The sequence below is a fragment of the Labrus bergylta genome, chromosome 11 (genome assembly GCF_963930695.1).
Source record: "Labrus bergylta chromosome 11, fLabBer1.1, whole genome shotgun sequence".
Lineage (NCBI taxonomy): Eukaryota > Metazoa > Chordata > Actinopteri > Labriformes > Labridae > Labrus > Labrus bergylta.
Window position 1 is genome coordinate 21,408,708 of NC_089205.1, and position 12,182 is coordinate 21,420,889.

Sequence of the window (12,182 nt, forward strand, 5' to 3'; positions counted from 1 at the left end):
CGCAATACATGGTCCACAAAACGATCATATCACAATACAGTGATACAAGCTTTATAACGAGACAATCATCTATTGAAACATCAAAATATCTGATTAACTGAGGAATTGAAAAATTCAAGTGCAGGATTTATGTATTTTTTCACTGCTAGTTGGTGTCTCTTCCACCTCTTCTCATACATTATCCTATAAACTTTTTTCACCACTGTCTGACTTTATCCCGCTGTCAGCTTCTTCTTTGGCCAACTAACTTCACTTCACGTTTCCGGCATTCCTGTCATAAGCTCCTCCTATGAGGAGTCATGAAGAAGTGACACAGTGAATCAGATTGGCAGGGAAATCTGTTTAGAGCCTTTTTTTAAAAAAAAAAAGTTTGGCACCAGGTATTCAATAATTGTATCACACGAGTCAGGACAACGATATAATTATTGCTGTATCGATACTTTGTCCCCATCCAGAGTAAAGCCGTTAAAGTTTACAAATGTATTTTTTATTAATTTTGGGAGAGTTGCCACTAAAAGGTGGTTCAGGAGAAAGGGTGTACAAATGTTCATTGCCTCTTCAGGACCTGTAGTTTTTCTCAATAATTTAATCCATCTCAGGTCTGAAGTCAGCACGCATACTCAATTCTGAAGATACAGCTTCATCACTTATCTCTGTTATGTCTGTCTAAGCCAGTTGACTGCAGTGTGATGGTCTTTTTCTTCTTGAGCATGTCTTGAATATGTCCAGATCCTAGTCTTAGCTTGAAATCCCATTTTTGGCTCATTTCTGTGCTTGCACTGATTAAATAATCTGTTTTTAGTGAGGTGAAATGAGGAATGCGCTTTAAGAATTTTCTGATTGAGGCTTACCCCGAGCTTGAACCCCCCTGATCCAGTCACTGGAACTGGTGAGATGGACTCCTAAGTCTGTAGCTTGGCCGCCTGCATGGTGGTGCTGAATGAGAACTCACATCTAAACATCAGTAGACTGCATCGGCACAGTCTATATATCTTGAGTTGAGAGCTTCGGCAGGGTAGTGAGAGGGAGGCGTGTACTTCAAGGATCTGAGAGCGGGCTGTTAACCCTGACATCTGACCCTCCTTTAAAGGTGGAAACGTGCTTGAAGGGCCATTAATACATCCGATAATAATCATGACTTCCATCTTAAACGTTATATTTACTGTACAGCTCTAACCGTAGCTCCCAGTGAATATTTCAGATGAGCAGAGCAGCTTTTCTCTGCCAGATAGAGTGTCTATAAAAGTAAAGCTTCCGGAGAAAAGCCCTGACTCCCTCCCAGCTGTTTGACACATCTTCTCTTGTCCCTGCTGGAGGCCTTCACTTCTTGAAGCCTCATCATCATTTAGCCTCATTAGTCTGTCACTGCTCTGATTCGGTTACAGGAAGAACCTTGAAATACCCACACTCAAACACATTTTTATTTCGACACTCCCCTGCTTCTGCTTCCTCCATGGAAGGCATTATTATTTAAAAAAAAATAACCTGAGTGTACATGCATAAGATCTTGTGCAAAATTGCACTTTTTACAGTGGCTGTTCTGTCAATAAAGACTCAAAGCCAGCATTTTCTTAGCTTAGCATGGTTTAGCATAAAGACTGCAAGCAGGGAGAAACTGCTAAGCTGACTGTTTCCAAAAATAAATCTCCACGTCTTTGATATTTTGTTCCACTAATCTCACAGAAATAACAATACTGTAAACCTCTAGTAGGAAAGGATGCACAGTGCTACAAACATGTCGGCATGTCCACTGTGTAAACCTCTCGATCTTGGCCCTATAAGAAGACGAGGATTTCATACTTTCAGGCAATAATGCAGAAAGTCTGCTGCTCTAACCAATCTTTTATTTCTGATGGTCTTATTTAAGTTGAGAATAATGATTGAAGCCCAGTGATTATAAATCCCCCAATTTCAGAAAATAGTCAATCGTTTTTTATTGCAATTGACCTCAGGGTCTCATCATCCTCTTGCACCTAAAGCTTTATTTATGGTCAAAATATTTGAATCTCTGTCGTCCTCGTCCAGTTCTTGAACTTACTATGAGAGTCTTTAAAGCTGAAGAACAAATAGTGAATCTGCAGTTTTTTCTGCACCACACAGTAGTCTGACTGCCCCTCCTCTGTCAAGCTGTACAGAACATGAACAGGAAACACCAGCAGCTAATCACTGTAATGCCTGACAGATTGAAAGGGACAGATGTATTTAGACTTCTCTCATAATCTTCATTCTGAGCAGTCAGCTTCTCGACAGGTGAGCAAACTCAAATCCAACATTTCCCATTCATAAAGATATAGTGTCACTGAGACAGTGCTCTGGCAGGTGTGTATGCCCAGCTGCATCATGACAAAACACTGTCATCATTTGCATAGTTTTGTTTGAGAAATCATAGCAGTGATGTCTGTGATCAGTTGGCTACTGAGAGCCAGGTTGAGCCAGGACAGACATGGCATTGATTTGTTTGATTTTTTGTTTTACTCTTTTCAAAATATGTATAAAAAAAAATAATAATAATGACAATACAAACAACAGCAATTGTAAAATGCAAGTAATTTTAGCTCAAGAAAATGTTTACCACATATTCCTGAGAACATGTTAGGTGATGAAAATTCAAGCATTTAATATCCTTTTATTTTTCAATTATTAGCTGTATATTATACGTTATTTAACTTTCATGTATGTCACCATCTAATATATTGTTCCAGATAGCAGAAAAAAGGTGATACAACCACCCGAACAGTAGGGAAGGTCACAGGGGATTTTTCAAGATATTAAAAAAAAAAAACTTTTAGCCGAATTAAATAAACAAATAAAAACTCAAGAGGAACTAAAAACAGTATTTTCTGTTTTTTTTGAATGGCTTCATTATTTTGCGACTAAAGAGAGTGAACAAATCACCTATTTTATAACAGAATGGTAAAGCACACAAATGAAAATCTCAGGATCACGTCCTGTTAATGTAGATGATAAGAGCTAATTAATTATTTAATGTTGAACTCAAGCCATACAATAATAAGGTAAGTTCTGTAGTAAACATGCAGCCCTACTTCTGTCTTCATGTAAATGTTTGTGCGTGAGAGTTTTCCTCAATGATCCCTATGCACGCCCCTCTGGTTAATCCATGTGGAGCAGCAGCAGCAGCAGCGCGCTGCTCTCCCCTGAGACGTCTCTGTGGGAGCTGCAACAGCTGTGACGGCGTAAGTCACCCCGAGGACCTGCCCTTACTGCTGCTGCATGCACGCTCACACACAAACACACCCTGTTTCACCACACTCACCCATGGGGACAGAGACTGAGGCCAAGAGCAGGAGCTGAGGTCTCGTGGCTTCCTGTTGTCTTTGTTTAATTTATTTCTGCATTGTGAGCTGTACGCCATCTATCTTATCATCTGTAGTGTTTGTAGTTTGCTTTTAAAGCTGTTCTTGGGTGATGATAGAGATAACAAAGTTATACTTAAAATATCTGAACAGTATCTTGTTATGAGTTTCAACATAAAACACTATGGTATGAAAACAAGGGTGTAAGTGTTGAGTTTCCACACAGTGTTGTTATGAATTTGCCCTCTGGCCTGAGTTTTGATCAAAGAATCAGTGAAGCTGGTGTGATAATTTCAACAAAAAGATGTGGACTTGTCTTGTGTCTGACCGGCACGTCACTGCTCAGGAATGCGTCTGGCAGCTTTAGTCAGATAAAATGCGGGCCTGGCGGTTTGTAGCGAGCTGACAGAAATCTAGATGGTTATCTTGGCTACCTGACGCCAGGTGATATACCTTGATGAGCCAGGAGAAAGACTGAGTGTTGAAAGAAATATCTGTGGGGTCAGATTCCCCCTTTACTACCTGAAGCCATGCAGACCTGGACAATCTAAATAGTGTTTCATTCATTATGTATCTGTCAGAAAGCTAGATATCTAGAGTTAGAGTTTAGAGCCTTTTGTTGGCTACTTGTAAAGTCGTTATAAAGGACAGGCTTTGTGGTTGCTTAACACATAAACTTCCAGTCACACAATAAAGTTTTCCTCCTCTGCTAATCCTCTTGACTTACCTTGTCACCTGGGTCAAGCCTCGCAGATGTAATTGAAAAGTCTGTCCGTGCAGCTGGCTCTAAAGCTTGGCATATGGCCGGTTAATTCAACACAAATAGTGAGATAAGACAACCACGTATAGAAAACAGGAGGAATTTGCTACACCAGATTATGCTATGGAAACAAAAACAAGTAACAGATGCTGAAAGTCTGCTGATGAGGGCACGTTTGCAGCCCTGAGCGTTCTCATGTGTTTAAAGAGTTTAGAGGCCATTCTAACATGCTTTGATGCTCGGTCGTGGGTTCAGAGAGAGGAAGAGCAGCCGAGCGAGGGGGACATGGACTGCATGATTTAACCACATGAGTGAGAAGGAGCAGATCTGAGGACAGCTGGGTGAAAGTTTTTAAAGACCGATAATTAATTTGAAATAATGAAAAAAATGGCAAAGAAGTGCAGTAAAGCTCATACTGTGCGACTGTCGTGTGCATGTGTGTGAGCTTTGCTGCATTGTGCTGCAGTGACATCACAGGCATGCTGCTCAGTGACCAGCTGATGATGGTGTTATGGTGATTACTGAGTGGGTTTCAGTCTTATTATTTATCACTCTGCTCTCAGGTTGTGTGTCCTAATTGCCTGCGGTCTAAATGGAGTGTCTTTTTTTTTTTTTTTTTGCCAGTGCACCTTCTCGTTCCTATGGCAACCAGCTCCAGCTTAGCCATCAAACAGCTACAGCAGCATTTCCAAGTGGTTTGGTGAAAGGAGCTCTGTGTGTAGCATATGACTTCATAACTGTATTTTCCCTTTACGTTGCCCAGAGTTTAAAGCACACAGTCAACCAGAGAGATTTATTCCCTACTTTATAAAACTGAGTCATATGAGTTGTATAAATGTGTTTTTTTTTGTGTGCAATCAGTTTCTTAGCAAGTAATGATTTAAAAAAAATAATCCTTGATAAATAATGGTGGAAAAACACCTACGCACAGTTTAGGGTTGTTGTCAAAAATGCTCTGTGAGCAGATAATTACAGCCTGAAGCAGATCTGGATAAAAGGTTCGTAATTTGGTGTTTGATGACTTGCTGCAAGAAAAGAATAATAAATCACTGCATGACACTCATCAGATTTGCAAATGGTGTACCCCTACTTTGCTGATTTATAGGGGAAACATTGGGATATGATCTATCTTACATCAGAATAAAGCCTCGCTTATTGATGAGCTTTGATCGATCAGCACATCTGGAGGCGTGCACGAGGATTCTTTAAAACAGCATGGATTCATCCTTTTTTACAATTGATTTCCCGCATGCAACACTCCCTCTACATCCTGCCTACATCCCAGCTACATCTTAGGAGCCGCATGTCATTCACTTTAGTGACTTGTAGGAGCCCAGTGCTTCATTTGAATTCCAATGGGACGAGGTGGCAAGAATCAAAGGGGGAGAAGAGATGGGCGTGCAGAAACACGAGACGAGAAAGGGATAAAAGTGTGGCTGTTCCCACCTCCTAGTGTTGGAGTGTGAATGGGGCTGCCCACCCCTCCCTGCAGGGGTTGCCCTCCCTCCCGTGTAGTTTGTTTACTACAGACCACAGCAGACTATTTAAAGGATATGCATATTATATATTACATGCCATCAAATGACCGCTTGTTTATGAATAACTTTTTGCTAATTTATAAATTAAAGAAGTCAGTATGAGACAGTTACAAAGGAAGAAGAAAGCATATCAGGGTTTTTTTTTTTTTAAAAGCAGTTAGCCTGTAGTTTCTCTGCCAATTAAGAAAGCTTGAATAAAATAATGTCTGAGGATTAAATGATAAGTAAAGCTCTTAAAGGAAGTTCTTCCTTTCCACTGTAACTTTGCTAAACGTTGCTCAGGGCTCATGATGGATTAATGTTGGGTCTTTGTATAATAAAACAAAGAGTAGGGTCTTTTACCTGCTCTTGAGTGTCTTGAGATGACATTGGGCATGAATTGGCACCATACTAATAAAGATGAATTGATTAATAGAGCCTTAAAAAGGGCTGCAAATGAGATGAGGATTATAGCCTCCATACATGGGGTACCTGACATAATAGCTAGGCTATCAGCGCCCCCAATTTTAAAAATCAGCAAATCCTCAAATCTGAGAATAATTAAACAATAAATGTTTGCCATGTTGCTTGAAAGTGTTACTTTACTATTTGGTGGTATCCACAACAAGCAACTACTGTTAACACATGACCAGCTGTATTTTAAAAGGTTTTATTGTACCTTCTTTTTTTCTTTTTTTCAATTGGGCTCTGCTCGGTAGAAGTACACACTGAGAAGCAAGCAGTAAAAAAATTGTATACATTTTCGTTAATATCAGCAGTAAACTGGTTTAATTGGAGCTGAATCTATTCTAACTCTGCTGCACGGAGGTAGTTGTTGCCTTTCAGCCTTTTTGATAAGAGCACTGTCAACTCACTGTTTGTATAAAACTTCAGCGGGCTGAACTCTGGAGGAGTCCTGACTCAGCGACTGCTCTGAAATATTCATGCATCAGAGATGTGACAGTAATCCTGTTGTAATCATGATGATGGTTAAAGGTCTATAAACTCTTTTTACCCCATTAGGGCTGGTTATCTTTGATTTGCACGTCTCCTCTAGCAGACGATTTTATTTTTTGATAAAGATATTTACGCAGAACTTGTGCTGTCCATGCACACGCGCAGACAGGGAGTGAGCCGGCTGTGTTTTAGCTGTGTAACAGATATACTGTCAGCAGTAAATTAAGTTGTGGAGTCATTCTCTGTGGCTCTGACTCCTGCCAGAGTCTCTACAGCCGGGGACATGCAGACGTCTGCTCTGCTTCCAGCTCTGAGCGCTGCACTTCACCTGAAGGTTCTGCGATGTTCAGATGTGCTGTTTTTGTTGACAGAGGCCTAATCTGTTAATTAAGTTGATCTCCAGTCCAGTGTTGCTGGAGCTTTTTGACCTCTTCTAGCCTTTCACACATGCACCTTGGTAGTTGGTGAAGTTGTGCTGTAAAATCCCACCCTGCTTCTTCAGTGCCTTGCTTACAGAGACCACAGAGGTCATTTGTCTTCATCCTGGTGCTCAAAGTTGCTCGGTGGTGTCTGAGAACCTTTATTGGAATATCAGACAATCACCAGAGCCAGTGGACCGTTTCCAAGTTTGTCATACTGCAACAGATGCACCGTCTTTCACATCCAGGTTTTGCTGACATAAGAACATGTTTCAAAGAACTTAACAAGATTTAGTTTAAAGCTGCAGGTGCAAAGCCAAAATATCATCTTTCTGATCCTCATACCAAACATTTTAAGCAGAGCCTGTGTTGTAGAGGTGATGATTCATTCCTGTGGCACTTTGTGAGCCTGTATTTGTGTGGTATGTGTGCATGTGGTTTACCAGCTATGGTATGTCAGTATGATTCCCTTCTCTCCTGTTGTTGCGCTCTTGACATCTTTTCCAGCTTTTTTTGTGTGGCCGTGGCTCTTAAGTGAGGCATCATCCAGCTCCTGTGGAAACTTCAAAGTGTTAGAAAGAAAGTGAAAACACCGGTGGTGCTGATATAACAGCCAACCAGGTGTGCAACAATATTTGAAGACATCAGATAGCTACCATGCACATAACGTGCAAAAAAAGTACGTTTTGTTTTATTGTGAGTTACCTCTCTCATGCCGAGTCAGCTTTGTTTTCATCTGAGCTGATGTTTTGCCTTCTTCAGAGTTAAAGGGAAAATCTTCATAGCGTCATGAAATCTTCTGTATCTGCATTTTTAATAAACACTTTTCTTTATCATTTAGATTTTTTCTTTTTTGCAAGTCACATGCTACTAGATATTTAATGTGTTTTGTAAGGCTTGTTAATGTGTATTTCTGTTCATTTTCGTAATAACAGAAAAGAAAATACGTGTACTTGAGTGTCTGAAAATGAAAGTAAACGGCTGCTTCACCAAAAGTTGTACTGCATGGTATAATCACTTTGAGGCTGGCGTCCATGGCTCAAAGTCGGCCATGCATCGGAAGTTTTCACTTCCACTTTTTAATTTCCTCCTCAGGGCAGTGAAGTGAAGCCTGAGCTTTAAATCCATGCTGACGCTGCTGATTTCTTAAGCACTGACACGTTGCTTTTGAAAAATAGACACTCGCTCTGTCACTAATGTCTAGTTTCCAACATTGCCACACACACACACACACACACACACACACACACACACACACACACACACACACACACAAAACCAACGACAGTGTTATGAAGCAGCAGGGTAGGTGGACCCTGATTGATCAGCATTGATGAACACTGTATATGTCAGACAGTTTGGGCCTCCCCCTCAGGACATCATGTCTGCTGACTCCCACCAACCCCCCTCTTGTGGCCTCACTTCACCCCTCCATGTCCTACTTATGCCCCCTCTCCCTGTTCATAGGCCCCATGACCTCTAATCATAGAGCACAGCCTCTCTTATTTTACCTTCTCTCTTTCTTCACCCTCACATTCAGAGCTGTGGGGTTGAGGGAGGGTGAACAGGTAAATGGACACAAAGTCAAAAATGTGCAGTTTTCTACGTTTCCAGATAAAATAATGTATTGATTAAATCATTCTGTTTTTTTAGTTGAGCTAATGTGAAAACAAACTCCGTTTTTAGAGGAGATATGCTTGATGACGTGTTTGTTGTTGTTACTCTGTGCGGGCCAGTCTGTGTGTACAAACAGGTTTTCAGACGTGTTGACAGTACAGATGCTGTGCAGTTAGACTGCCTGGGGCATCTTTGTTCAGACTCCTCACATACAATAGACATGCCTCTGTAGACAAGGTCATCACCTCACGATATGGAAACTGTTCACCAAAGACCATTTTAAAAACATCTCTTTAAGTTTGACAAAACAAACATGAAACATGCACAAAGCAAAACAAACTTACTGAACAATGTTTATTTCTATGAATAAATTGATTGGTTTAAAAAGAAGTTGTCTTTAGTTGAACTAAATGTGAATTTCTTCTTTTTTTCCTACAGATTAAATAACAGAGCCTTCACTTCCTGCACTGTGACCTCAAACACCGGCTTCCCCTGCAGACTGAATTCCTGTAGGCAGTAAAGGTAATATACGCACATTTTCATGTAGCACATTTGTGGGAAAGAGTATTTAGTAGAAACTTGTAACTTATTTCATTTATTTTGTCTTGGTTGTTTTTTCTTTTCACTACTTGTTCTTGGGTTGTGGTTACCGACTTGAATGATCATATACATTTATTTAAAGAGCGTCTCTCGACCCTGTAATCTGAAAACTATTTCCTGTCAGGCTAATCCGGCGTTATCAGTTTGTGCTTTGTCCGTTTCTGATTTGCATTTCTATTGGTGAGTGTGTAGTTTGTAATGTCGTTAAAAAAACCTGCTTTCTTTGTCGTTGTCTTTATACTTCTAATCTACAATGGTTCATTTAACTTCCATTATAAGGTTTTCACTTTCAAAAGTGAGGTCAAAGGACTTGATAAAAGGCTAATTGACTTGATGACCTGGATATTTTTCTGCATTGTAGGGGTGAAGTGTCTGCCACGCTGTTTGGTAGATAACACACATCCTTGTCTGCATTTAATAGTGATAATAAAAAGCAGGTCACTTTTTGTTCAGTCTCTTTTGTCAAGTCAAAACACAAAGGCTGCTGTCCAAAGTTTAGAAGTATGTCCTTTGTCTTTTCTGACCACTTTTCCTGAACATCGATTACAAGCATGAAGTTAAGTGAGGGAGAATTCATGAGGTTTTAAAAAAAGAAAAGTGCAGTGTAGAGAATCTTGCTTAACTGAAACTGTGAGGTTGGTACTGATGTTTATCTGCTGTGGTGAAACTAAATTCTCTCTTTATGGCCCCTAAGGTCCTCTTCTGTCAACTACAATCTCATAGAGCCTTTATTTTTTGTGAAGTATAGACCATAGACTGTACAAAAAAGGGATGTCGTCTCAGTGAAGTCATCTAATGGTTTCTAAAGAGCCCTTTGAATTCCAGAGATCCAATTTTGGAAATGCTGATTTTACCTAACTGTGATCAGTCTCAGAACAGACAAAGAGCTGGGGTTAAGGTGAGCCCTCTCACTCCTGGGGAACAGATACAAAACGCCCACCCATCAGCGAACACAGCTTTCCTCCTAATAATGCAAGTTTATGAACAACTCTTAGCTTTGATTGAATCAAAACAGAAGATGGGCATTATAACATGGGACCTTAAAGATGATTTGGCTTTTGGAGCCAGCCTCACATTTTTTGCACTTCCTCAATTGCTTAATTTTCCAACTCCAGAGGTGCGTTAGTTTGAAGTTGCTGCCACAATATGTAGCAGCTCTGTAAAATATGGCCATGTGTTTCCTAAAGGAGATAAGCAAGATAAAACAAATAACTCAAATAACTGAAGTATAAGTAAATGTTCTCACTCCTCTATGTGGAAATGTGGCCTCCATTTCTCCTCTCCACCTCCACCTCCATCTCGTCAACTCCTCCTCATTTTCTCACCACCATTCTATCTCCTGCAGCCAAATAAGTGAATAATGATGAATGTTGATGTGGGCTGCGTGATCCTTCAACTAGATGCAAAACATGAAACTGGTCACGTGGATTCCTGAGTGTGTTTGTCTGTTTCAATCTTTTCTTATTAAACGCTTCCTGCTCTTTTCATCCCAAACCCCTGTCCTTCCTCCTCCTCCTCCTCCTCCTCCTCCTCCTCACAATCTGTGTCAGTGTCATGGGACAGCAGCCTGATGGACGGACAGGCAGATGGAAGTGACAGTAGCAACATCAGCGCGATTCAGCATAACAATGCAGACAGAAACAAGTTGAGACAATGACATCAGGGTTGGGAGAGTCTTGAGGAAACGATTGAGGAGGAGAGGGAGAGGGAAGGAAAGCAGGGTGACGGGGAGAGCTGTGGCTCAGAGAAACTCCAGTCTGAGAGAGAGAGATGTCGCCGGCAGATAAGCCAGACAGACTTAAAGCCCAATTTAGACCAGAGTCACAGGTTTCTGTGTGTTTCCTTCCAGCCCAGTGTTTCTTGTGGAGTTTGTTTTTTGTTGATTGTGGGGTAAGAGTCAGGAGATAGTTTGTATATCGCTCATGTTTTAGGCTTCTAGGATTGCCTGAAGGAAATCATTTTCATTATTTTCCATAGTTCAGGACTGTTTGTGCTACCATTCTTCATATTTTACATCAGATGACAACTTCAAAACTTTATTTTTTATAGCCCCTCACATGACATGATTTAGTAACCAACATTGTGAATTTGAACACAACTTGTTTGTCTGTTTTTTAATACCAACCTTTTAGCAGATTGAGAGTGTTCCACATCAGTAGCAGCCATCTTTGTTGTTAACAAAAAAGATAAAAATAAGATTATAAATTCCAACTTTTGCTATTTGTTTATTGCAAACGATATCGGTGTAACGATTGATTGCAATATATTGTGCAGTCATCATAAAGCTTGATTGTAAACCATCTGAACAGATAGAGGACCAGATGAATCTTCCAAAGCAAATAAGAAGTCAGCTTCCTGATGCATGTGATTACCTGGCTAATGTTTGTTTATAGCAAAAGGGGACGTGTTCCTGGAGGGTCTTTCGAAGATATTTTGTGAGACACAGAGGTATGTCGTTTATGAGGCACGTTTTGTCAGCATGACAACAAATTTGTTTATTAAATCTGTTATTGAGGGAGGAAAAAGCAGGTTGCCTCTGTAATCACATCAGGAAATGTAGTAGACATGGGCACAGTCACCCTCTAACCTCTCATCACGAGCGTCTCCAACTGCTCCTCTGCAGAATGAAACTTCATCCACTTTAACAGACACCTGGATGCATCTGTCGCAATGATGCTACTTACCTATAACAACAACAGTTAAAAGTCTTTTAGGGTAAACTCTACATTAAGTCGCATGGCTTTCAGTCCTTTAAAGGAATATTTTTTTAAGTGAAGTTGTACAAGTTACTTGTCAATAGTAAGCCAAAGGAGCACAAATTCGGTGCATCCCCAAGAAGTGCTAATACAAAGTAGCTGAAAGTAAAGCATGGAATAGTTTCTAAATATAGTGTAGACTAACATCGTCATTGGTTTTTAGGTCAGGTTTTCTTAAAATAAGCTCAATTATGTGGTAAAGCTGACCCCGTCTGCAGTGGGGTAGTGCCTCGTTTCCATGC

At 40.4% G+C, this 12,182-nt stretch overlaps 1 protein-coding gene across 2 annotated transcripts in view; it reads left to right on the plus strand.

Annotated features, from left to right (window-relative positions):
• Positions 1-12,182, plus strand: part of sipa1l3 (signal-induced proliferation-associated 1 like 3) — a 65,787-nt gene that overhangs the window by 22,286 nt on the left and 31,319 nt on the right. For both annotated transcript variants that reach the window (XM_020636103.3, XM_020636104.3), the window contains exon 2: positions 9,023-9,106. The gene's annotated coding sequence lies outside the window, so the exon portion shown is untranslated. The remainder of the gene's footprint in view (positions 1-9,022; positions 9,107-12,182) is intronic.